At 42.1% G+C, this 24,532-nt stretch overlaps 1 protein-coding gene across 5 annotated transcripts in view; it reads left to right on the forward strand.

The window, feature by feature from the left end:
* The window catches only part of LOC126248660 (MAP7 domain-containing protein 2-like), a 421,589-nt gene that overhangs the window by 31,278 nt on the left and 365,779 nt on the right, over nucleotides 1–24,532 (forward strand). The gene's annotated exons all lie outside the window — the stretch shown is intronic.

A 24,532-nucleotide genomic window follows, 5' to 3' on the forward strand; every position in this document is an offset into this window, starting at 1 on the left:
TGTTGCTGTAATGTTTTATCTCAACATAAACATACACTTTCGGTAAGAAATCCGGCAGTGTCAGCTTAAAAGTGGACGAGTCTTGCATCGAAAAATATTCACGTAGCGAAACCGCAGTAACTCACGCCCTTACTGCAGTGGCAGTGTGAATACACATCGAAGCATGTACTTACAGTATGATCTCTGCCGCTTTTTGCCATGATATTGTGTTATTTTACATTGCTGATAAAACCGTTTGTTTGTAATAAACAATCAGTATTTCGTTCAAGTTGCAATATCTGTCTAGTTTACAGGATAGAAACTATAAATTTCAAACGTTAAAATACTACCTTCTGTTTAGTATATTCGCTATTATTAAGCTGTGAAGGCTTCCTTGTTAACAATGTAATGCTTTTTTAATAGATTTTTTCCAGTACTCATCCTTTCGATTTTTCAGTTCGTTATATGTTCTTCATAGCAATCGAAGATGCTAAGGGTAGTGCGTAGAATCTTTCAGACGTCTGCGTATAATTCTCGGTGTATTCGGGTCTTGGGGACGCACTTTTGAGGTGGTTTCAAATACATAACATCCTTCTTAGCCACAGCCTTTAACTGGAACGTTTTAATTAAAAAAACTAATTTGTGGATGGATCATCGAGTTTTATATATTATTTTCTCTCAAGAGGAGATAAGTTTGCTTAAATCCCGGCATACATAAAAGATGTAATTGAAATTCTCTAGGATATAATAAGTACAACCTAGCTGACAGCTTGTCAGCTGATTAGCAGATGCCGTTTCCGGGAGAGCACCATAAAGGTGCGATTACAGGTTATGACAGTGGAGAACAGAAACAAAATGTTCTGAAACATTTCAGTAGGTCAACTACACCCATGTTGTACACAGTGGAAATAATATAGCTCGTGTTGCGAGGGAAACTTGATGTAAAAAAACTTTATCCAATTTCGCGACGTTAATATTAAGTAATTTTGTTTGCATCTGACGCACGACGAAATGTGGCATTTCTCCCATTACGAGGCCAATTTTTGTTGCTAAAATTCTCATGAACGTAATTAAATGTGGGAAAGGAAGCTTTTATTTATTTCGTGTGTGTGTGGTTTTTTTATGAGCGTTCATCGAGGGTTGATTCAGCATTTAAAATTATTTCTGGCTCATCTGTTATTGATTTCTTTAAAAAAAAAATCAAATGTGTGTGAAATCTTATGGGACTTAACTGCCAAGGTCATCACTCCCTAAGTTTACACACTACTTAACCTAAATTATCCTAAGGTCAAAAACACACACACACACACACACACACACACACACACCCATGCCCGAAGGACGACTCGAACGTCCGCCGGGACCAGCCCCTCAGGCCGCTCCGCTAATCCCGCGCGGCTCAGGCGTGCAGAACGTTTACATAGTAATAATAACTGTTGTTATTAGAGTGTAATGCTAGACACTGAAGATTGCCTTACTGTTGTGGAAGACAAATACAGCTCACGGAGCTATCATAACGGGACCTGACATAACGAGATCATAGCTGTGTGAAAATATACGCAATTTCTTGCCATAATTGAATCTCCAACACACGTCATACTTTTTTTCCAGTATCTATCTGTGACGTAACACAATTCCAAGAGAGGGATCAAAGCAGGAAACTGCTGATTTCGTGCTGTAAACAACAAAATGGAAGACACACATAAAATATATACTCCTTCTGAATATGAATCTCTCTTCTTCGCAACCGCTAACGAGTCTGTTTGGAAGAAGTAGATTTAACTGTAGTGGATGGTTGCTGTTTTTGATTAGGAAGTTAGCTGCACGTAATATCGTGCCTTATCGCCATTGTTTCGGAAAATAAAAATCAGGATTAAATATATACATAATATTGTCTTTTACCACAGCGCACAAGTCCCTGTGTCCATTGCGATGTTCTTAACAATAATAACAACAATAATGTTAACCTTTCGAGCTGAAGGTTACTACTTCGAACCCAGTATTTGGAAAAAATAAATATGTCATAAAGTTATTGGTAGCAATAACTGATTTGATATATGATCAGAGTTTTCTACAATATCCACAGCCGAAAACCTTAATGAGATTTTTTGTTCTGAAGTATGTAATGTTTTCAAAATAACTAGTGAAAAATTCACAGTCATTAGAAGGAAACTGCACCACTGAGGGAGACGCTCTGTTCGTTGTTCTGGTGCTAATTTGCATACTTCAGATATTTCAAACGTTGTAATTAGCCTACTATTTGACAGAGTTGTTTGCTGTAAGGTTGAACGTTTTGTCAGTAATTTCTTGTACTTGGTGTAGAAGCAAAAGCAAACAAAACGTTGCTGTCAGTTATCTGTCGTCATGCCAAACCCAACTATTCGGCCGTACTTCCTTATCCCTCTCCCCGCAGAGGAAACCGTGACGGAATTGTTATCACTCAATATGAAGGCTTGAAGCAACGTAAACTACTTTTTTTTCCTTACACACCCGCGTAATTCTTCATAGGATTTGTTTTCGTTTTATGCTGAAAGGCATGTAACTGTATTAGGTTGTTTGTAAAAGTGGGTAGAAGAATTTGTGATAAATCACAATATTCCGTGTCTAAAGGCACAGAGCGACTGAGTGCTGTCTGCTCGCTAGCCGATATGCAGGAGCGAATTCAGATCGCGTACAATATAAAGAAACTTTGAACGTCAGAAATTTAAAATTATTTGTTTAACCATTCGTAACAAAGTTCCTGTATGTACAGCCCTCCAGGAAGGCTGTCGAGCTCAAATTCTGCTCGAAACCGACAGTTGTACGAAACTCGAAGCTGAAAGGTCTGAAATATTTAACGAGGCATGGAACGTATATCTAAAAGACAGCGTAGACGCTATAGGCGGGGGAGTGTTTATTGCAGTCCACAGAAGCATTGTCTATCGGGGTCGAAATCGAGTCTCATACGAAGTTATTTCGACGACAGTAAACGGCCAAGGTGATCCCCAGTTAATCGTCGGATGTGTTTACCGTCCACTCGATTTGGCTGTACCAGTTGTAGAATCATTCAAAGAAAATAGACACTCAGTATCACAGAAGTGCTCCGAACACGCATTCTTACTTGGAGGCATCATTAACCTACCGAGTGTAGATTGAGACGTCTGTGGATTCATTGCAGGTGGTACGGACAGACAGTCTTTTGAAGTAGTTCTGAACACATTTTCCGAAAACTGTCTTGAACAGATAGATCGGCAAACCACACGAAATGTACATATTTTAGACTTGTAGCTACAAACATGCGTATCCTTATTGATGGTGTCAATATAGAGACACGGATTAGTGATCATGATGTCAGCATAGCGGCGATGATTGCTAATGCTACTAAATCCATCAATAAGCCTTCGAGGGTTTTTATGCTGGAAAGAGCAGATAAGAAATTCTTAGACTCCTACAATGAATGGGCATCATTTAGATCCAGTGTGATGAACGTAGAGGAATTATCGGCAAAGTTGAAACTGATTGTAAAAATGGTTCAGATGGCTCTGAGCACTATGGGACTTAACCCTAGGACGCCCAAGCCTTTTTTTCTAACTTGGATGCCTAAGGGGTTACAACTTTCAAAATGGTTTATGCTTTCCGCATGCAGAGTTCACTGGTTGCTAAAGTGTTTCCATCCACCCACATCCATGGGCAGGATGAGAGACCAGATGCAAAGTGTAGTTGGCAAGTGAGCAGAGTTCTTGTAATTTTGCCTAGTTCTACCTAGTTCACACAATAGATCGGCAGTAGCAAGCTGTAGAATGCGTTTTGGCCTCATCGTCTTGATCGGATGTCTCAAGTAATTGAAATACTGCATCACTTCCTTAGTAGTAGGGCAGTGTATGTTCTGGTGCATTTTTCATATAAAATTGATATGCAAATTAATTACATTGTGACAGTTGATTGGTTTATGACCTTAACCTAATGTTCTGCTAAGTGGTTTATGAACTGTTGAGGATAATCTGTCTTCCTGGGAAACCGCACCCCCTCCACCCTATCCCCCTCCCCTCTGGAAAATCCCCTCGCCCACAGAAGTACAGCTTTGATATTAAATTTATTGACGAGTTAATTAAATTGATCTATTAATTACCCCTCCCCATCTGGGAAATCCTCACCCATCCCCCTCGTTTTCCCTCCCCACCAATACAAATGCACTTTTAGAATTTCGGGCCCTTTTGAATAGGATTTCTGCTGCTCTTTTCTTTGTCACCCTCCCCTCTGGGAAATCCGCAGCCTTCCTCCCTCTGGGAAACACTGTGTCTCTTTTGATATCAAATTAATTGACTAATTAATTAAATTGATCGAGAAAAATTGGTGGGAAGTGGCTCAATTGAGGGGAGACCTGTGTTATTCGAAGAGCCCTCCCCCTCTCACACGCTATCAAACTGTTTGACTGATTAATTAAGTCTATATCCTTTTGTGTGAGGGTTGTCTGGGATTCGATCCCACAACCGCCGTTTCCAAACCCTAATTTCCCTCCTTCCGGATTTTTTCCCTTGCATCCTATTGGTGGATACTAGGACTAGTATATTTGACAGAATATTTTGGAGATGACCGGGATTCGATCTCACAGCACCCAGTTTCCAAACCCTACACCTCCCACTCCGGGATGTTTTCATTGCATCCTGTTGGTGGATACTAGGAATGATATATTTGGTGAGAAATTCTGGTCCTGTCCGAGATTCGATCTCGCAACAGCGTGGCTTCCTAAACCTACTCTTCCCTCTTCGGGATTTTTTTTCCTTGTTTCCTGTTGGTGGGTACTGACAGACATAACTTAAACTTCTTGGGACCAGCAGAGGTTGAAAAGACCTCTGTCACGTGAGGACATTTTGACATGCTGGAGCAGGACAAGGACCTGTTATTGCTTATACCACTCATCAGTTTGCGATGATGAAGACACCCAACCTGTCCCCAACTCACAGAAGTGTACCGAGTTTCAAACAACGTAGTGATGTTGAATACTGGACTCCAAGATATGTACCATCCTTTGAACAGCGAGACATTCCAGCGATGGTCCAAAGACAGAGTCTGGATGTGAAGATAACAGTAGCTCCTCGTGCACTACTACTATTCATTTCCACATATAATTTCACTTTTAGTGGATTGAAGCACGTGAATATTGGCATAGAAACAGTAGCAGACAGTGACTGATGTGTGGTGATGCAACTAAGAGTGTTGAAAAGAAACAGTTATTCGAAAAATACTGTAAAAAAATTGAACTAGTGGTTTTTTGTTGTTGATGTAATGGCTCCTATGTACCATTACTGAAGTATAAATAAAATATCTATTTTCGCAAATCGTGTGTTACTCCTTACTTCATAACCCTGTCATTATAATGTAGCTCAGTTAGTCAGATGATTGCGCTATAGTGGCTACAAATATTATTACAAGTGTGTTTTTTCCCCTATACAAGCCCATTGCTTGCCAATTCATGATGTCGGCAGCATCATAACAGGGCGGATGAATCATCAGTGTCACAGGGATGTTTCTGTAAGCAACTAGCCCTGTGATGGTGTGGAAGAATGGAATACATGATTCGCATGATCAGGAACTTTGTACTTTAATAAAAATGATGGGCAAGGTGTTGTGGTAGTGCCATAGGTAGCGAGAAGGGTCAAGGGAAATTGAACCTGGGACAGGTAGGAGGTGGTAGAAGATGAGGAAAAATCGGAAAGGCAAGACATTCGTTCCTGCTGATGGGAGAACACTATTGCACAGGACACAGGCCTTTTTTTTTTTACACAAAAAAAATCTTGTGCTTGTAATATTTCAGCTCAGACGAAAAATTGTGAATGGTGCAGATACTGTCGCTAAGCACACAGACAGTTCAGACACCCCTGGCAAAACCGTGGTGTTATATGCAGAACTCATGCAGCAACTACGTCTGAGAATGGAACACATGTATACTTATTTTCAACTGGATTCATAAATTTCAAAAGCAACTCACTTTTCGAAAGAATTAACCGACTGTATAATTGTGTTAAAAATTTTCAGCACGAAAATAATCAACTGATCGATATCCACTAGCAAAAACGCGCTCTGTAGGACAGTTAAGAAACTGTTTCGTCACAAACGACTGCCGGTTAAATGTGAAAACGCGCGAGCGCGCAATGAACAGATTACCCGCATCCACAGTAGATGGTGTTCTATGTGAGGGATCACTTAGGAAGTGCGGTTGTAGATTTAAGTCATAAGAAATTTAGAAAATCCTATCACCAATACAGTGGCTTTTCAGGTCTATAGTGTTACGCTTTCTGGTAGAAATGCTGTTTGCGATTTGGAATCAAGTCTCTCCATGAAACCACACACCTGCGCTGGATACTGTGGAGGTGTCTTTTAATGATTACAACCACTGGTAATCATATTCATAGCACTCTCATATCTCATAACGAGTCACCTTTTTCAAACTTATCTGCTATGGGCGCCATGCTATATAACTCCAGTGTGATTTTAGACAGTCTCTCTGCATCTCTTAACTGTTCCTCAGTCTCTGCCCCATCCTCCCTGCACCTTTATCCATTTGATCGTTCCAGTTTAAGTCAGAACTGAGTGTAAGTCAGAGAGCGCTATATCTACCACCTTCAGAGCCCAGTGGATAAACAAGGTGAGCTAAGTTAATGCGACAAGGACTGTATTCTGATCTCTTGGTGAAAATGGGAACATGTCGTAGCTCTGCCAACCGTGTACAGTGTGTAAGGCCAGCATCAAATGAAGCTTTCTCCTGAAACACAAGGTAGTAGAAAAAAGTACAAGCAGTTACAATGGTGTTTCTTATTGGGAAAATTAGGAAAACTTCACATCATGTGGGAGCTGGAAGAAGGACGAGCATTTTGCTTTTGCATTTCAGTGCGTTCCCAAACTACGTAGAGGTACTGCAGTCCGAAGGAGATCAGCGTCTCTGAGGGTGCATTCATGTCTGTCACCCAAACATCTCTCTTTCTCGCTGCTACCACAATACACACAGAGTGGTAGAAAAACAAAACGGACAAAGCCGATGTTTCCTACTGACAAAATGTGGAAGACATTGCAACAAATGTGGAAGACATTGCAACATTTATAAACTGTAAGAGGTGATAAATGCACTCCAATATTCTGCTTTAGAAAGAGCATAACACATGTTCCACATTGCCACGATCAACCGGCGCCAGTGATACAGACCAGCATTCTCATCCCAGTGTCGTTAGTGCCATTCAGCGAAGACTGTTCCATACTAATCTTAGTCACGACGCCCATCCAAGTACCTATGATGGCTGTAGATGCATCCGTACTGAGGAGATTAGCACTCTTTATTGGTGTATAAAAAAATATGAGCCCAAAACATTTGACTATGTTGTGGTGATATAAATGACGGTTAAGAAGAAGAAGAAGAAGAAAATGTGTAGTTTTTGCATGATGCAACTCCATGTGGATGGAGTTTGAAACACTTTATATAAATTAGAATCTGGAGTCCCTACCGAGAAGGTATTGGTATTCCTAAGGCTACAGGGTTCTGCACTTAACATGCTATAATGTTAAATAAGTGCGGTTTTCCGATGTATTACTCGTGTGGAAATATATTGCCAACACCTCACATACATTCACTCCATAAGTTTTGTACGTCACTCACTGTATTGAGAAACTTTAAGGTGATAAAGCTACTATCTTTTGCACGAAAGAAATAACATAGATTCTTTGCAATACCTGCACTGTATATCTTTCTGGAGGTCTACAGTGCCCACCCTTCACACCAAATTACAGTTTGGAAATTATGCTATGCTCGCTCGCATCGGTCCTATAAAATGATCGTCATCGTTGGAAAATGCATGGAACTGCTACATTTCATGAGAAATAGACAAAGGCACAGCAGCTGTGCTTGACATGTGATATTACATACCACACTGCATTAACTCTTTGAACAGAACACAGCCACTTCCACACAAACAACTGTCAAGCAAATGTACACACAAGGTTTGCAGTACCTCAGAAACTCCTGTCACTGACGTGGAAAAGGAGTTTGAAACATTTTATGTAAAGCACTTGTGCTAACAATTCTGAAGCATTGTTCCAGTGTTTGGTGTCCATACCAAGAAGGTATCAGAAAGAGAGAAAAGGTCATGGAACATAAAAACACAAGGGCTGCATGGTTCTGCACTTAAACCTGCTATAATGTGTGAGCTGTGCAGTTTCTGACCTTTTAATTGTGTCGAATACGACGATGTTAATGTTCCAATGTAAGAAATGTCCAGCACATGACATACATTCTCCCTGCAAGTTTCTCTCTGATAAACTATGGTACCTTTAAGGTGATAAAACAACTACGTTGCACACCAAAGAAAACACCAGCTCTTTGTAACATAAACACTACATAGGTTTCCAAAAGTGTATAACGCCTGCTATTTACAAAGTCCAAGCCATATTACAGTTTGAAAGTTATGATAGGTTTACAGCTGACCTATGATATGATTTCCTGATAAGAAACATCACCGTAACTGCTTGTACTGTCTTTTCTACTTCTTGTTGCAGGAGAAAGCTCCATTTGGCACTGGTCCTACATTTTGTTCATGGTTGGCGGAGCTGCGACAACATGTTCCCATTACCATCAAGCAGTCAGGACACAGCCCTGTCTCTAACTCACAAGGGAACCTCCCCATCGCACCCCCCTCAGATTTAGTTATAAGTTGGCACAGTGGATAGGCCTTGAAAAACTGAACACAGATCAATCGAGAAAACAGGAAGAAGTTGTGTGGGACTATGAAAAAAGTTAGTAAAATATACAAACTGAGTAGTCCATGTGCAAGATAGGCAACACCAAGGAAAATGTGAGCTTAGGAGCGCCGTGGTCCCGTGGTTAGCGTGAGTAGCTGCGGAGGGAGAGGTCCTTGTTTCAAGTCTTCCTTCAACTGAAAATTTTACTTTCTTTATCTTCGCAAAGTTATGATCTGTCCGTTCGTTCATTGACGTTTCTGTTCACTGTAATAAGTTTAGTGTCTGTGTTTTGCGACCGCACCGCAAAACCGTGCCATTAGTAGACTAAAGGACGTGCCTCTCCAATGGGAACCGAAAACATTTGATCGCAAGGTCATAGGTCAACCGATTCCTCCACAGGAAAACACGTCTGATATATTCTATACGACACTGGTGACGGCATGTGCGTCACATGACAGGAACATGTTGTCGACCCACCTAACTTGCACACTTAGCGAATGGGTAAGAAGATTCTTCTACCTTGCCCGATTTAGGTTTTCTTGAGGATGATAATCACTCCCAAAAAAGTGATGAAAACATAAGAGTTTGTCACATACACTTAAAATAAAAAATTAAACTTTTCACTCGAGGGAAGACTTGAACCTAGAACCTCTCGTTCCGTAGCTGCTCTCGCTAACCACGGGGCCACGGCGCTCCTTGACTGCCAGTGTCCTTGATGTTGCCTATCTTAGCATGGACTACTCAGTTTGTATATTTTACTAATTTTTTTCATAGTTCCACACAACTTCTTCCTGTTTTCTCGATTGATCTGTGTTCAGTTTTTCAAGGCCTATCCACTGTGCCAACTTATAACTAAATCTGAGGGTGGTGCGATGGGGAGGTTCCCTTGTCAGCTCATCCTGCTTCTCCACTGACAGCTGCTAAGCTCAGATTGCAGCATTAAAGGATTCTGACGCAATTTTAACATTAAAGACGCTATTTTCACAGCTACAATTGGTTGTACCTCCGTGAAAAGTACAACAGAATGGACAGCGCCTGGAGAAAACTGGCCTAAACTGATTGAAGAAGGTGGGATGGAAAGCGAAGTAAATTGTGATGAATCGACATTTGATCGCTCTGAAATTGTACGAGCGATAAATTCTGGATTCACGTTTGAACTGAACTCGTTTCCAGTGGAAGAAGTTGACGAATGGATCGACATTGACAGAATTTTAGCTACCGAAGAAGATATTACAAACTGCTTTCAGCCCACGGGAGGCACCAGCGAATGAGTGTGACGAAGAAGAAACGACTACAACTCACATCTCGTGGAGGCTTCAGAAGCCTTAAACACTATTGTGAAATTCGCGGAGACTAGCTAACAATACAACGCTTCTGAAGTTATGAATCTGCACCACACGCCAAATAATTTTTGTCAAAAAAAAAAAAAAAAAAAAAAAGGAGGGTAGTCCAAGAAACAGGTTAGCATTTCAGAAATGTTCCAGAGGGCTTAGAAAAAAATTTCAGCTCAACCATCAGTGTTACATACCACTCCGACACATTCCACCCCCTTACAACGTCAGATATCTGTGCTATTTTTAAAGACAGTGATTCCAATAAAACTGCACAAAATTCTTGGTAATAATTTTTATTAAAAATAGCTTGTTCTTGATCTTTTCAAATCAGTTGTGTTTATTTTATTTCGTGAATTGCGTACGAAAAATTATTTATGTATATTAACTTTTCTAAAACTTTAAGCCTTAAGCTGATTTAACAGAGCAGTACAGTATGCTACATGTAACTCATTTTTGTTTTTACAGAAAAACTACTTTTAGGTTTTTGATCATGTAAACTCTCCTGTTGTGTTTAATATATAACAGTTGCTTAGGTTTGTCCGTTAAAACTATTGGTTTTGCTTATATCCCTTTTTCTAACCCAGATTTTAAAAATGACCTTGATAATCTAGCGAATCCGGCATTGTCAGACCCCTGAGCATGCCGGATTATCATCAAAATCCTACTATGAATATGGGAATGCAAGGTTTCTCGTCGTATTTCAGTGATGGAATCTTCTCAGGTTATCAGCCGAAGTCAGGGTGTCGTAACATTTCGACGAGTTTCCTACTAATCGTCTCAAGGCGAAGTTTACTCGACTTTTCTTTCCATATAAAAACGTGAAGACATCCAGAATTCTTACTCAGAGTACTGTGCACGAAACGATGTGCAGTTATATTGACTGTCGCGTGGTTCCATTTCAGTGCTTGCTTCAGACTGCAAAGCTTCTTTATACAGTTCAGTACAGTTCGTAGAGGACGAGTGTTTCAATCTTTTAACGAAATCATTACGTACAAAAGTAATTTGTGGATCTTCGGGTGGAGTATTTGTGCCCCAGTAGAGTTCACAATGTGTTTTCTTAGAAGCATCTCATACAAGAACGCACACGCAAGCGCCCCCCCCCCCCTTTCCAACCCCCCCCCCCCCACACACACAGAGAGAGAGAGAGAGAGAGAGAGAGAGAGAGAGAGAGAGAGAAGCACTAGCGACCAGGAAATTACACTCCCCTGAACAGTTAGAGCACAGCATTCAGATTGGCGTGCCGTTCCACATAACTTCTGATCCGTTGCGTGATGGATCTCAAAGGCTATTAGGCCATTGTACGTTTGACCCCAAAGTTGACGGTGGCTGTGCGTTTTACATGTCAACATGGGAAGAAATTGTTTTGATTGGCACTGTATTCTGTAAACGTTCTCTTATCTTTTTTACTCAATACATGACAGCTTCATTGAAAGTGATCGCGGGTCGCCACAGACATTTAAAGTAAATATTAAATGAAAAAGACGTTTACCGTTTGTACGTGGGCTGAAGTTCACTAGAGAGAGCCGTTCATCGTTCCACAGAGTGTTGTGAATTTCCAACCCACTTCTGTCGTATTTTGCATTGTTGTCTTTCATACGTATAATCTGTCTGAAGTAGATGCTTTGTAAATGGCTGTTTTAGACTTTCTTTCGGATTGAGGTCGACAGCTTCTTGCGATACCGCTGTTTCTTTAGGCTGTATGTTAAATATCTAGGAACAGTTTTATTACAGCATCATGAAGTCCGAAAGACATACATTGTATTAATTCTATATGCTATCTTTTACTAAATGTCAACATTCGTGTGCGTGTTCTAAGTGTCTTAGATTGGCACGTGACTCGAAGTAGATGGCAGATTGTGTCGCGACAGTTTGCTATGCAAACAGGTCCGTGGAATGGCTGTATACTGCCATACATGTATTTACATCGCGCTTGGGAAAACTTTACCCAGCCACATTTCCGATAATTTGACAAATATGGTAAAATTTATTTGCACCCGACTCTTCGCGAGTCGCCCTTTGTTCTTTTTTTACTGTGTATTTCTCCTACTTTTCTTCTCGGGGTCAAACGACGTATAGCACAAATAGACACAGATTAACTACCAAAACGCAAAGGCTACAAATTTTATACAATTGTAGAACCAGCGGAGTGTGGTTGCTTCACAAAACACTGGCTGCACTTTGAAACTCCTGCTGAGATCAGTTTCGCTCCTAGTGACATGAGAACGGATTCGGTTGGGTGACTTCCGGGTAGTCAACTCTTCTTTGTGGCTCTTTCAGGCATTACCCATGTTTTCACGAAGACACATTCCTGCACCTCACGTGTATGGTCTAGTTTGTTGTGATGGCGGTGTGAATATTTCAATTGTCTTAAGAAAAGTCTTTCTCGAATTCGAATTGTGAATTTGCGTGGTGGTAACTAACCAGGTGTTGAGATTCAGATGTAACTGCTTTGTTATTTTCTTTTATGGCTACAATTTCTTTATCTAATGTCCATTGGGGTGGACCGTAGACAGCCTGTAAAAAGGTGCGCCTTGTCTCACTGACAGCTGCCTAGAATAATTTGCTATTTATTACATCTGTTAAAAACTAAACATGAAGTCGTATTATGTAATGCAAGGTGTCTTGTATAATTTATAATGTAACAAAAATTAAAACAGTGAGTTCATAAAATTATTACCAACTGTTGAATTCCTTTATTATACCTATCGTAATATTTCCAAATAAACCACCACTTAACAGCATGAAACTAAATGTTAGTTTAAAGCTATGTAACGTAAAGTAGATGCGTCGTGTAACATAGTAAATACGGTCCGCTATCCCTTGAGCTACTCACGCTCCAGCGCTGAAAGTCTGTGCTAAACTGTTTAAAGATGTCAATGTATGATTATTCACTACAACTACAGACTGCATTACTAGAATGATGCTATTGTTGAATGTGTCTGGTCTGTGTTATATTATCCCGTCCACTAGAAGTATTTCCGCCACAAATCCGTTTTCATTCTCTGAGTGTAAGACGACTACCATGTCATCAGGACAATTTTCGTAGTACCTTATCGACGGCCCGACACATTCAGAGTGCCTCGTAAGTCTCACAGTAACGCAGTGACAGCATACAACACCGCATCCTCACTGGATTCATCTGGAAACTTTTGTCTTGAATTGACCAGGGAAAACACGACACCTAATTTAACTGCGTAAACGTTATTCGCTAGAGTATCAATCTGCAACTACTTTTCCTCCGGAAAGAATATGTTGCCGGCCGGGTGTGGCCGAGCGGTTCTAGGCGCTACAGTCTGGAACCGCAAGACCGCTACGGTCGCAGGTTCGAATCCTGCCTCGGGCATGGATGTGTGTGATGTTCTTAGGTTAGTTAGGTTTAAGTAGTTCTAAGCTCTAGGGGACTGATGACCTTATACGTTAAGTCCCATAGCTCTCAGAGCCAAAGAAAATGTTGTAGGCACCGTGAGAGCTTAATATGGTCGCACCGCCGCGGGCTGTTAACTATTAGAGGGAAGAGGGGCACGATAAGAGGGAAGTGCACTTTAAGATTGCGCAACACGAGTAGCGGAGTCCCGGCGGCAAACATCAGCTGTATCATTGTTAATGCGGTAAGTGGGTCAGTTTGGTAGTTCAGGCTCTAGTGGTCGGCCCCAGCTTACATACCTACTAGCTGCTGCGACTTCTATTGGCGTTTTTATACACTGGTGTGCAAAACGTAAGGACGAAAGTAACTTTCGCATGATATCAACTGCCAAGTAACATAGCTCGATGAAACTTAGGCCATATACAGAAAGAATTGCTACAGTGTAGTACATAAGGTAACTGAAAGAAATACGCAATGAGTCGAACAGAAATGACACATTTATTGAAAGACAATAATTACATTGAAGTCACCGCGATTTATTATGGTCCCCTAGACATTACAGAATGCAAGGAATGGTTCTTAATGGGGTGTGTGATCACTACGGACAGCAGCGTATGCTCTGCAACGGGCTCCCACGCTGGCCACGCGGTCGGTAAGGAGTTCTTGTCCCATCCCTCCATCAACGGAGCTGGCAACTGCTGGATGGTCATTCGTGCATGTGGACGTGTTGCAGTACCTCTCCCCAACGTATCCTGCACTCGCTCGATGGGTTATAAGTGGAGGAATGTACACGCCAGTCCAATATCCTCTTCTTCCAAGAGTTCCTCCACTTGCGCAGTTCGATGCAGTCGCTCATTGTCATCCATAAAAATGAAGTCAGGACCGAATGCACGCTTGAAAAGATATGCATGTGGAAGGAGTACAATGTCACAATTACGTTGACCGGTGAGTGTACCATGTTTAAAATTTGGAGATCGTTACGCCCATGCAGCATTATGCCTCTGCACACCATAACACTTGGACTATCAAATCGATCATGTTCGACAACGTTCCTGAATGCGTTACATGTTCCCATCTCTCGCCATATGAGGGCACGTCCAGACTAACTACTCAGACTGCATCTGCTCTCATCTGAAAAGAGCAGTTCTCGTAGGTCCAGTCCCTGTGCTCTTGGCATCATAGTAAACGGTGCCGCCGATGTGTAGGTGTGAGTGGAACGCAACGTACTGGTCGTCGGACAATGTGCTCATCCCCACGCAGTCATCGTGCCACTGTTCAGCGTCAGATTGCGTGCTTGCAGTCATGTTAAATGTCTTTGAAATTACACCCTCTATTTGACGTGGACACCGTGTCTGTTATACATTGTAGCGGTAACCTATTGCTGTAGTTGACCATGGTCGACCAGGGCCTATGGTCCGAGGCGCTCCTCATGTTCGTGGAACAATGCTGTGAGCAACACCAAACTCCGGGCTATGCTTGTGACAACTCAATCTTCTTCCAGTTTCCCGACGGTTCTTCCCCGTGTGAAGTCATCCAAATGTTGTGTCCGGTCCATGTTGCAACGAAGAACACCACCACATTACACTATAACTGCTCGTTGATGGACACACACTGTCTTTGTCCCGTTCTTTCAACTGCCTTGTATTGCAGGGCCAACCCCATTTGGTGCTGTAGCCACGCTGACCTCACGGCATGTGCCGTCCAACGTTGTATGCACGAGTGGGAGACACTCCCACGTTTCCGCTCAGTTCTGCTACTTTATCTGTCTCATCCTTAAATTTTGCTGAACAGTATAGTATGGACAACCTTTCTTCTAAATTCAGTACATATGTCGCATTAAAATGGTGATGTTCAAGCTTGCCCATTAATCAATATTGCTCGTTTCTATCCCGATCTTGTTAATTCTACATACATACATACATACATAGGGTGTAGCTCATATCCTCTCGAAACACAATATCATCTCTTTTTAAGTGGTTTGTGTAGTTTATTTGCAGTTCCTGACGGATGATTCGCCGTGTTCCGCTTCTCGCATCCCAGTTACGTCGTTATTCAGCAGTCACCCAATCCTTTAGCGTTGTCTTCCCAGTGATGTTCAGGTCTATAAAGTCTTGTACTTGTGCAGAAGATGACAAGCTCCCGGACACCATACTTTTATGTCGATAAGGCAAATGCCAGGCGTACTAGACAGGCTTTATACTAAAGGCGTCTGCCAGTCTGAGTATTGTTTCTCTCTGGCTCGACGCTATATGGCTGCGATATGTTCATTTTGTAGTTTTTAATTCCATACACATGCTGGGGATCTGATCATTGCCATAAAAATATCATAGTGGTACATTTAAACACAGAATTTGGTAACTAATACTCCTTTGTAAGTAATGTTACAGTTTTCTGTATAACTCTTGTAGGTCTCCGGTTGCCCTAATACGTGCTAAGACTTTCGGTTTCTAGTCTAGAAGGACCCCAAATGTCTGTCTGTCACACTTTTTCGAACACAGCCATCGTTCTTGTGTTTTACAGTGGAATATCTTTTCAGATTGTCTTTAAGGAGAATATATGTTGTTTTATTTGCGTCTACTTTAAGCTCTTTCTGTGAACATGATGTTTCAGTTATTGAAGTACATCACTGACTACTCTCCAAATTTTCTCTGGAGTCATGGGATACAATCACGTGATGTCATCAGCATATGCAGTGACATCATCAGTAAGTAGGCTCTCTTGTATGATCTTTAACTGCGATTCGATTGCGGTATTTCAAGTATTTCCACACACTATCCCCTATGGACAGCCTTTCGGAATTATTTTTGCAATGGTGTCTTCGTAATTGTGCCACTCACTGCAGTCTTTGACAGTTTTACATAAAAGCACAGTAGAAGCATAAATGGCGATTTCCAGAAGTCGTGCAAACGGAGCAGGCCATCGTAACTTGTATGCTGTGGCTATGTCTGTCAGGATCCCAACCACATAGTTTGCTTGTACATCGTCAATAACAGCCATGGCGTATTTAGTCACATCATCTATGGTCTTACATTCTTTTAACTTCGAATTAGCATTCATTAACTCCGTAAAATTTTCTGTGACTGTGTAATCTGTTTGACAGAATTTTTTCCCGGACTTCGCCTAAAGTGCTAGGCAAGTAAATTGATCGATATAGCTTTGCAGGTGCGGTATCATGTTAAGTGTCCTCTTTTGTTAATATTACAAGAGAACTTTTTCACATGTTCGGAATCCTTCTACGTAAGAGACAGTCATTTAATAACACTGTAAAATATGGAACAATTTATCTGTTTGGCACATCAGCATGAATATTTTCGGAGCTTGTTGCTTTTCCTTTCTTGATTAGAGAAATTGCTGTGGCAACTTCCTGCACAATTATTATAATTACTCCCATTCTGGCGTAAGATGTGGACACCTTACGCTGATCAGCCAGTACATTATGACCACCTACCTAATAGCCGTCTGTCCACCTTTGGTACGGATAACAGCGGCGACGCGTCGTAGCATGGAAGCAGTGAGGCCGTGATTGGTTGCTGGAGGAGTTGGCACAGCATCTACACACATAAGTCATCTAATTCCCGTAAATTCCGGGGAGGGAGGCGATTTGCTCTGACGCCACGTCCAGTCACATCCCAGATGTGTTCGATCAGGTTCAGATCTGGCGAGTGGGGCAGCACATCAATTGGAACTCGCCACTGTGTTCCTCGAACAACTCCATCACACTTCCGGCCTTGTGACATGGTGCATTGTCTTGCAAAATGCCACTGCCGTCTGGAAACGTGATCGTAATGAAGGGGTATACGTGCTCTGCAACCAGTGCACGATACTCCTTGGCCGTCATAGTGCTTTGCACGAGCTCCACTGGACCTGTGTATACCCACGTGAATGTTCCCCAGAGCATAATGGAGCCGCCGCAGGCTTGTCTCCGGCCCGCAGTTCAGGTGTCAAGGAGTTGTTCCCCTGGAAGAGGAGGATTCGCATACTCCCAGCAGCATCATGAAAAAGGTGTCAGGATTCATCAGACCATGCAACTCTCTGTCACTGCGTCAACGTCCAGTGCCAATGATCACGTACCCATTTCAGTCATAGTTGCCGATGTCGTGGTGTTAACATTGGCACATGGATAAGTCGTCGGGTGCGGACGCCAGTCGTGAGGAGTGTTTGGTGCACTGTGTGTTCAGACACAGTTGTACTCTACGCAGCATTAAAGTCTAATGTTAGTTCCGCCACAGTTAGCCACCTGTCCTGTTTTACCAGTCTGCCCACCCTACGACGTCTGACATCTGTAATGAGCGTGACCGCCCAACCCCACGACGTCTGGACGTGGTTTCACCTTGGTTTCGCCCGTGCTGAAGACACTCACCGCAGCACTCCTCGAACACCCAAGTCGTGCAATTTCCGAAATGCTCGTTCCGTGCCTCTGGGCCATCACAATCTGCCCTCGGTGCAACTTAGATCGCGCGCCTTCCCAATTCTTCACACGGACAGAACGCTCACTGACACTAAATGCACCTTGCGTATGACTGACTAGCAGTTATTCATCCCCAGGTGACGCTGCTATCGCCTGGATGTATTTACCGGGTGATCGAAAGGTCAGTATAAATTTGAAAACTGAATAAATCACAGAATAATGTAGATAGAGAGGTACAAATTGACAGACATGCTTGGAATGACATGGGGTTTTATTAGAACCAAAAAAAAAAAAAAATACAAACGTTCAAAAAATGTCCGACAGATGGCGCTTCATCTGATCAGAATAGCAATAATTAGCATAACAAAGTAAGACAAAGCAAAGATGATTTTATTTACAGGAAATGCTCAATATGTCCACCATCATTCCTCAACAATAGCTGTAGTCGAGGAATAATGTTGTGAACAGCACTGTAAAGCATGTCCGGAGTTCAGGTGAGGCATTGGCGTCGGATGTTGTCTTTCAGCATCCCTAGAGATGTCGGTCGATCACGATACACTTGCGACTTCAGGTAACCCCAAAGCCAATAATCGCACGGACTGAGGTCTGGGGACCTGGGAGGCCAAGCATGGCGAAAATGGCGGCTGAGCACACGATCACCACCAAAGGACGCGCGCAAGAGATCTTTCGCGCGTCTAGCAATACTTTGTTTTTTGGTTCTAATAAATCCCCATGTCATTCTAAGCATGCGTGTCAATTTTTACCTCTCTATCTACATTATTCCGTGGTTTATTAAGTTTTCAAATTTATACTAACTTTTTGATCACCCGGTATATCGATAGTAGGTCGGTGGTCATAATATTCTGACTGATCAGTGTATATTTGTTTGGAAGTCATCTTCCTCGTCTGACGTTTATTCTGGGAGCATTCATTTCAAGAAAGTATCTGGCAGAATACTTCCAATTAGTTGTTATTAGGTTTCTGAGTCTTCAACTAAATCAAAGGTTTTTAATATTTTTATTTACTGTAGCACTTCACAGTAGAATAGCACAAAGCAAGCGTGGGAGTCTCAGTTTTTGGTTGTGCTCCCCAAGTTATTCTCATCAGTTTACACACATTGTTCCGGTCGGCCACTTTCAGCTTGTGGGCTCTGACTGTGCTGATTAACAGACAAGCTGTTGTCCAACTTAATGCCTAAGTATTCTGTAGCTGTATATTGTTCCAATGTTATTCCTTCCTAGGAGCTGTTTAAGATTTTGATCGTTTTCCTGTTTCTCAGATGAATTTTTTTTTTTTTATTTATTCAAAGAGGGTTGATTGAGTTATCAACAAATATTCCTCCTTAGTTTCATATTTCGTGTAAGCCATTTTTCTGCTTCCTTCATCTGCTTATTTGGCTATGGAATTCCACGGAGACTTCGGTTCTGAATATTCCTGATAGTGCGTATCCAGAAATAGTCTTTTGTGATGATTTAACTCGTTCTAATAATAAATAATGTTTCATAGTGTCGTATATTTCTGTAAAGTCTACGAAAACAGCTCTTGTAATCTGACTTCTTTCATAACCATCTTGGATGGTTGATTACTAAATGGTTCAAATGGCTCTGAGCACAATGGGACTTAACTTCTAAGGTCATCAGTCCCCTAGAACTTAGAACTACTTAAACCTAACTAACCTAAGGACATCACACACGTCCATGCCCGGGGCAGGATTCGAACCTGCGACCGTAGCGGTCGCGCGGTTCCAGACTGTAGCGCCTTTAACCGCTTGGCCACCACGGCCGGCGGTTGATTACTATTTGATAAGTGTAACTCTTCCCTGCCCCAAAGCTTGCTTATTATGGAATCTGGAGCGGGGCATTCTATTCCACCGGTCTTTGCAAGATTAGCGTTTCCAACACCTTGGAAAGGCTATAGCCTTAGTGTTGTGAATCTGCAGTCCCCGCCTTGCCGAACCTGACGGACGATTCAAAACGTCAACCTGTCACTGCCACCTTCATTTTTCTCCGCACAGCAGTCTTCCCACCGAGCAACTTTTAGCTGTATGGCATTGCAATCTTATGCGAAAAGAGCTGCTTCCAAATCCCCATCTGGCGACACCGCTTGAAGTTTTTTTGATTTCTCAAGATCACTTCCTATGATTTGCTGAGTGTAGCATTAAAGGTAATTCCCACTCCTTCACCAGAGCGAGATTGTGCTCCGTGTCGAATGACATCAACTTCAACAGGACACTGAGGGCTAATCTTCTTTACTTGTGCCTCTTCTCTTTCATAAGACATTCAAAAACTTTCTTCCTCACAGAGTACGCTCTAACGACTCGTCCACTTCTGTCCGTCGTCTGTATTTGTTTCAAGCAAGGGAGCTAATGATGTCATCGTTTAGCGTCATAAACCACTAATCATCATCATCATCATCATCACCATTATCATCCTCTTCTGTGATTGCTAAGCTGCACTGATGCCTTACAGAAGTTTCTCGCGTAGTCGCCACTTAATGTAAGAGAGATAATAGTGTTGCCCCTCTTCACCCCACTTACCGCACCAATTGTTTTAATGTGTCAACCTTCCTCCTGAGCTCGTTCTGTACCATCACGTAATATTATTCTCTTTCCTAACAACACTGTGCTACTTTAATTCTGTAAACCACATGTAAAATGTAATTTTCAGGCGGTAGAATTTTTCGTGAAACCACGGCGCTATTACAGAAACTTCCTGCACCATGATACATTTACTGTTTAAAAAATTACTGTAAATGACTTAATATAGTTGATTGTTGTAGAAACAGATCGCTACGCTTCCTGTTGTTTACCTACAAGTGTGTGTTGGCCTTTTCTGGTATCAGCTGTGTGTGATGCAGAACATTGATGTGACGCCTTACTTCAAGGACTTCCATCCCCTAAAAGTTTGTTTTAGGAAAATTTCCTTGCCTGTCCCTTTGTGTGCTGTTTCTGGTAAACTGGAAGCTTTACATGCCATACTCTTATATCGTTTACTGCTTAAGGTCTTAGGTCAGTTTCTCTGTTATACGAAATGTCAGTAGCTCCACCTGCGTTATGCCTGCGAGCTGACACAAGTAGGCATGATTAGGTCACGTTGATACGCCAAAACAAATGAAAACGGTAATCAGTTTGTGTAAGTTTGGTATTGTATTAGTTAAAAATAAAGGGTCTCACAAATTATTTGAAGAATACGGTAGGCAAGATTATATATGGAAATAAAGTTAACTTTCATAACATATTCAAAAATAATTTTAATGTCTCTCATACAAGGCAGCCGCTGTCACTCTCCAAAAACCCTCCTACCTTATCGATGGTGGGGCCTACCATACTTTCTTTTTCCAAACTGGTTTTAGGGAAAATTTATTTAGACGAAATTGATAATTTTGTTCTGTCGAATAATACTGCTGAAAAAGTAACATCTTAAATAATTTTATCAGTTAAAAGTTGTGACTTGGACGTATTTCGGTTGTCTCACAAGAGGATATAATTAAGTGATAATCAGATAGCTAGTAATAATGTGTTTGTTCAGTGTCTTTTTGAATAAAAGCTGTTGGAACTCAGACGGGGTGAATTGCAGGCCATTGCCAGACACTAACTCTGTGTGGTGCTCCGTCCATACTCTATAGTCTATACCGAAGATACTTTATTGGGACCGGATCATAGTGTACACACCTACCGAGTTGGCGCAGCAGTGCAACACTGGTAAGCACTCCGCAGTTCAGATCCCCATCCGACCATCCACATTTAGATTTTCCAGGTTTTCGCTAAATCACTTAAGGCAAGTGTGGTGTTCGTTTCTTTGAAAAGGACACGGCCGATTTGCTTCCCCAGCCTGAGTTAGTGCTCAGTCTCCTATGATCTCGTCTTCGACAGGCAGTTAAACCCTAAACTTCCTTCCGTAATGCCCGCCATAGTCTTTGTCATTCGGGCTATAAAGCTCGAAAGAGCATCTACCACCAACCGCCACATTGGCCTGCTCTCGTGGTTGAGGGTAATAGTAGATCTGCATTGACATGTTGAGAAGTGATAAATGCCATAATTACCAAGAGAGTGGCTCGGTGGCTAAGTGGATGAGTGTCAAACCACAAATATAAAATACCCTCACGAATTGTAAAGCAGCTTCGAACAGTATGGCCGCACAAATATAAAAGGTCAATCTTTAGCCCCTAGTCGTTCCAAAACTGTCAAGGTGCACCCTGGTTATGAGTCCACGTTAAATTGTTGGTTTCCCCATGGCAGTTTAAAATTCGGAAGAAGACATGGCCATCCTATCATCAGTAAGTTCGTTCCAAGTAAAGCGGTGAGGTGTACAAACCAACGTTTATGTTGATCACAACTTAACCGTTAGTTGCTTACAAACGACACTCAGCACTGCAAACGCTGAGCAGTTTTCTCTGGGAGCTTGGACCAGACCGAGCAGGAATATCAACGATCCGTAATCAAGTGGAACTTCGTACCGTGGAGGTACAAATGAAACTCTATAACTGGTAAATGAAGGCCAGTGCCTTCATTTATGTCTGATAAAGCTGGTGTTGGGCGCAGTGAAGCTGCGATCGGGTGTAAGTCCCGGACGATTTCAGATAGAAGGAACGAGTGTGTTCAGATGTGTGTGAAATCTTATGGGACTTAACTGCTAAGGTCATCAGTCCCTGAGCTCACACACTACTTAACCTAAATTATCCTACGGACAAACACACACACCCATGCCCGAGGGAGGACTCGAACCTCCGCCGGGACCAGCCGTACAGTCCATGACTGCAGCGCCTCAGACCGATCGGCTAATCCCGCGCGGCGAAGGAACGAGTGTCTTAGCTGTCCACGTTGCGAGCTTAATCAAATCCAGTCATGAGTCACAAAGTTGCCATGTGTTTAGTATGAGCTGTCCACAGATAAACATAGTAATATGGTGTGGCGCTTTACCGAGTGCTCATGCAAGTAAGCGAACAGCTTGCTTGTTCGCGCTGTTGAGTATCTACTGAAGTTCCCCTGACTTTACGTGTTTACGGGGACGCCCGTGAGCAGCTGGGACATCAAAGCTGTCTATATACCTTAAATCATTCGATGGCGCTTTATCGGGGACTTTTGGCGGGAACATGATAGACCTGTAATCCGAATCATTTTTATTGTACCTGGTCTATATTATTAAGATCATTGCAGTATCATGTATCCTTCGTTGTCTTTCAAGTTTTACAGTTACAGTGCAGAATTAAAAGGGCCTATACACCGCATATATGTTTCCAAACATGATGTATTGAAAAGGAGAAGGATATGTATGAAATATTAAAAAAAGTGAGAGAAAAATGTGGAGAAAATGGTCCGATAAAAAGAGTGCATACCGGTGTGATACATGAGACTAATTTCTTGTTTCAGTGGCTTTCTGCAAACAAACACGTTCGTTAAGAAAATGTACTAGAGAACTGAGCAACATTTGTGTGATTTTTATGAACCATTTTCAGATATGCCATATTTTGTGTATCTGTTAAGTACCGGAATAATCGCTTGCGTTGGGAGAAGTTCCTATCTGTTTTTTGTTTTTCAATGAAAGTGTTAATTTATTAATTGTATCTTCAGCCGTCCCCAATGACTGAGTATTCAAAAGCCTATTAAATTTGAATTGTGTGAGTCATATGACAATTTTTTGAATGTACTCTGCTGCACTCACTGTTCACTTGGATTATAATATAAAAGGATATTTGAATCCAAGTTACGACAGCCAGTGCAAAGATTATAGTGGTTCAAAAAATTTATTTCGGCTGTTAGCCCGGTTCTCTTTGGACCTAAATTTAAAAAAAAAAATATTATTTGTAGTGTACAGACCGCATAAAGAGTATCACATTTCTACATAATCTCCTCCACACCCAACGCAAGGTCGCCAGCGTGAATCCACGCAGAAAATTCGTTAGGAGACCTGTGCAGGCAACATAGCACCGCATGGTGTACCACTTCATCAGAGCGGAACTTCGTGCCGTCCAGCGCATCTCTGGGTGGCTCAAACACATGATAATAGCTTGGGGAACGATCTGATGAGTGTGGTGAATGCGGATGGTGTTCAGACATGACGTGTATAATTGTCCCAACTGTTGCACGGATCGTGCGTTGTCATTTTGCAACAGAGCACCAACAGCCAACAATCCACGTCGTTTCGATTTGATTGTAGGCCGAAGATAATTTCCTTAGGACGTCTGAGTATAAACAGCAGTAATAGTGGTCCTTTACGACTTATAACTCTCCGAGATGGTGTTATTCGTTCAAAAAGAGAGTCCGCGTAGCCTTTCGGAACTCCTTTGGTCCGTATCACGAGGAATGTCGCCATCGCTTAGTCCCTTTCTTCGTTTATGGTCGATGGTAGTGGATCCAGTTTGTGCCCCCGATGACGATTCTAGCAAGGTGTGCATCGCCTTGTTCAACACAATGCAGTTGCTCACATGCGTCAGCATGCCACTGAATCAATTCAGGATCAACTGCGCGGAACCTATCTGGCAGACACGTTGTACAACTGAAGCATGTCATGCACAGCGTTATGTGCTGGACCATAGCTAACGTTTACAGTTGCTGCAGTGTCATCCAGTCTTACGCGTCGGTTATCCATCGCAATGGCTCCAATGCCTCCGGTGTTCTTTCGAGTCACAATACAATTTGCCTGACACGGACGTGGAGCATCGGCCCCGGACGTCACACCATATGCGAACTGCGGACTCTACTCGTAGGTTTTCTGCCGTCTCAGGCGTGCCTCACCGTGTTGT

The sequence above is a fragment of the Schistocerca nitens genome, chromosome 3 (genome assembly GCF_023898315.1).
Source record: "Schistocerca nitens isolate TAMUIC-IGC-003100 chromosome 3, iqSchNite1.1, whole genome shotgun sequence".
NCBI classification, from domain to species: domain Eukaryota; kingdom Metazoa; phylum Arthropoda; class Insecta; order Orthoptera; family Acrididae; genus Schistocerca; species Schistocerca nitens.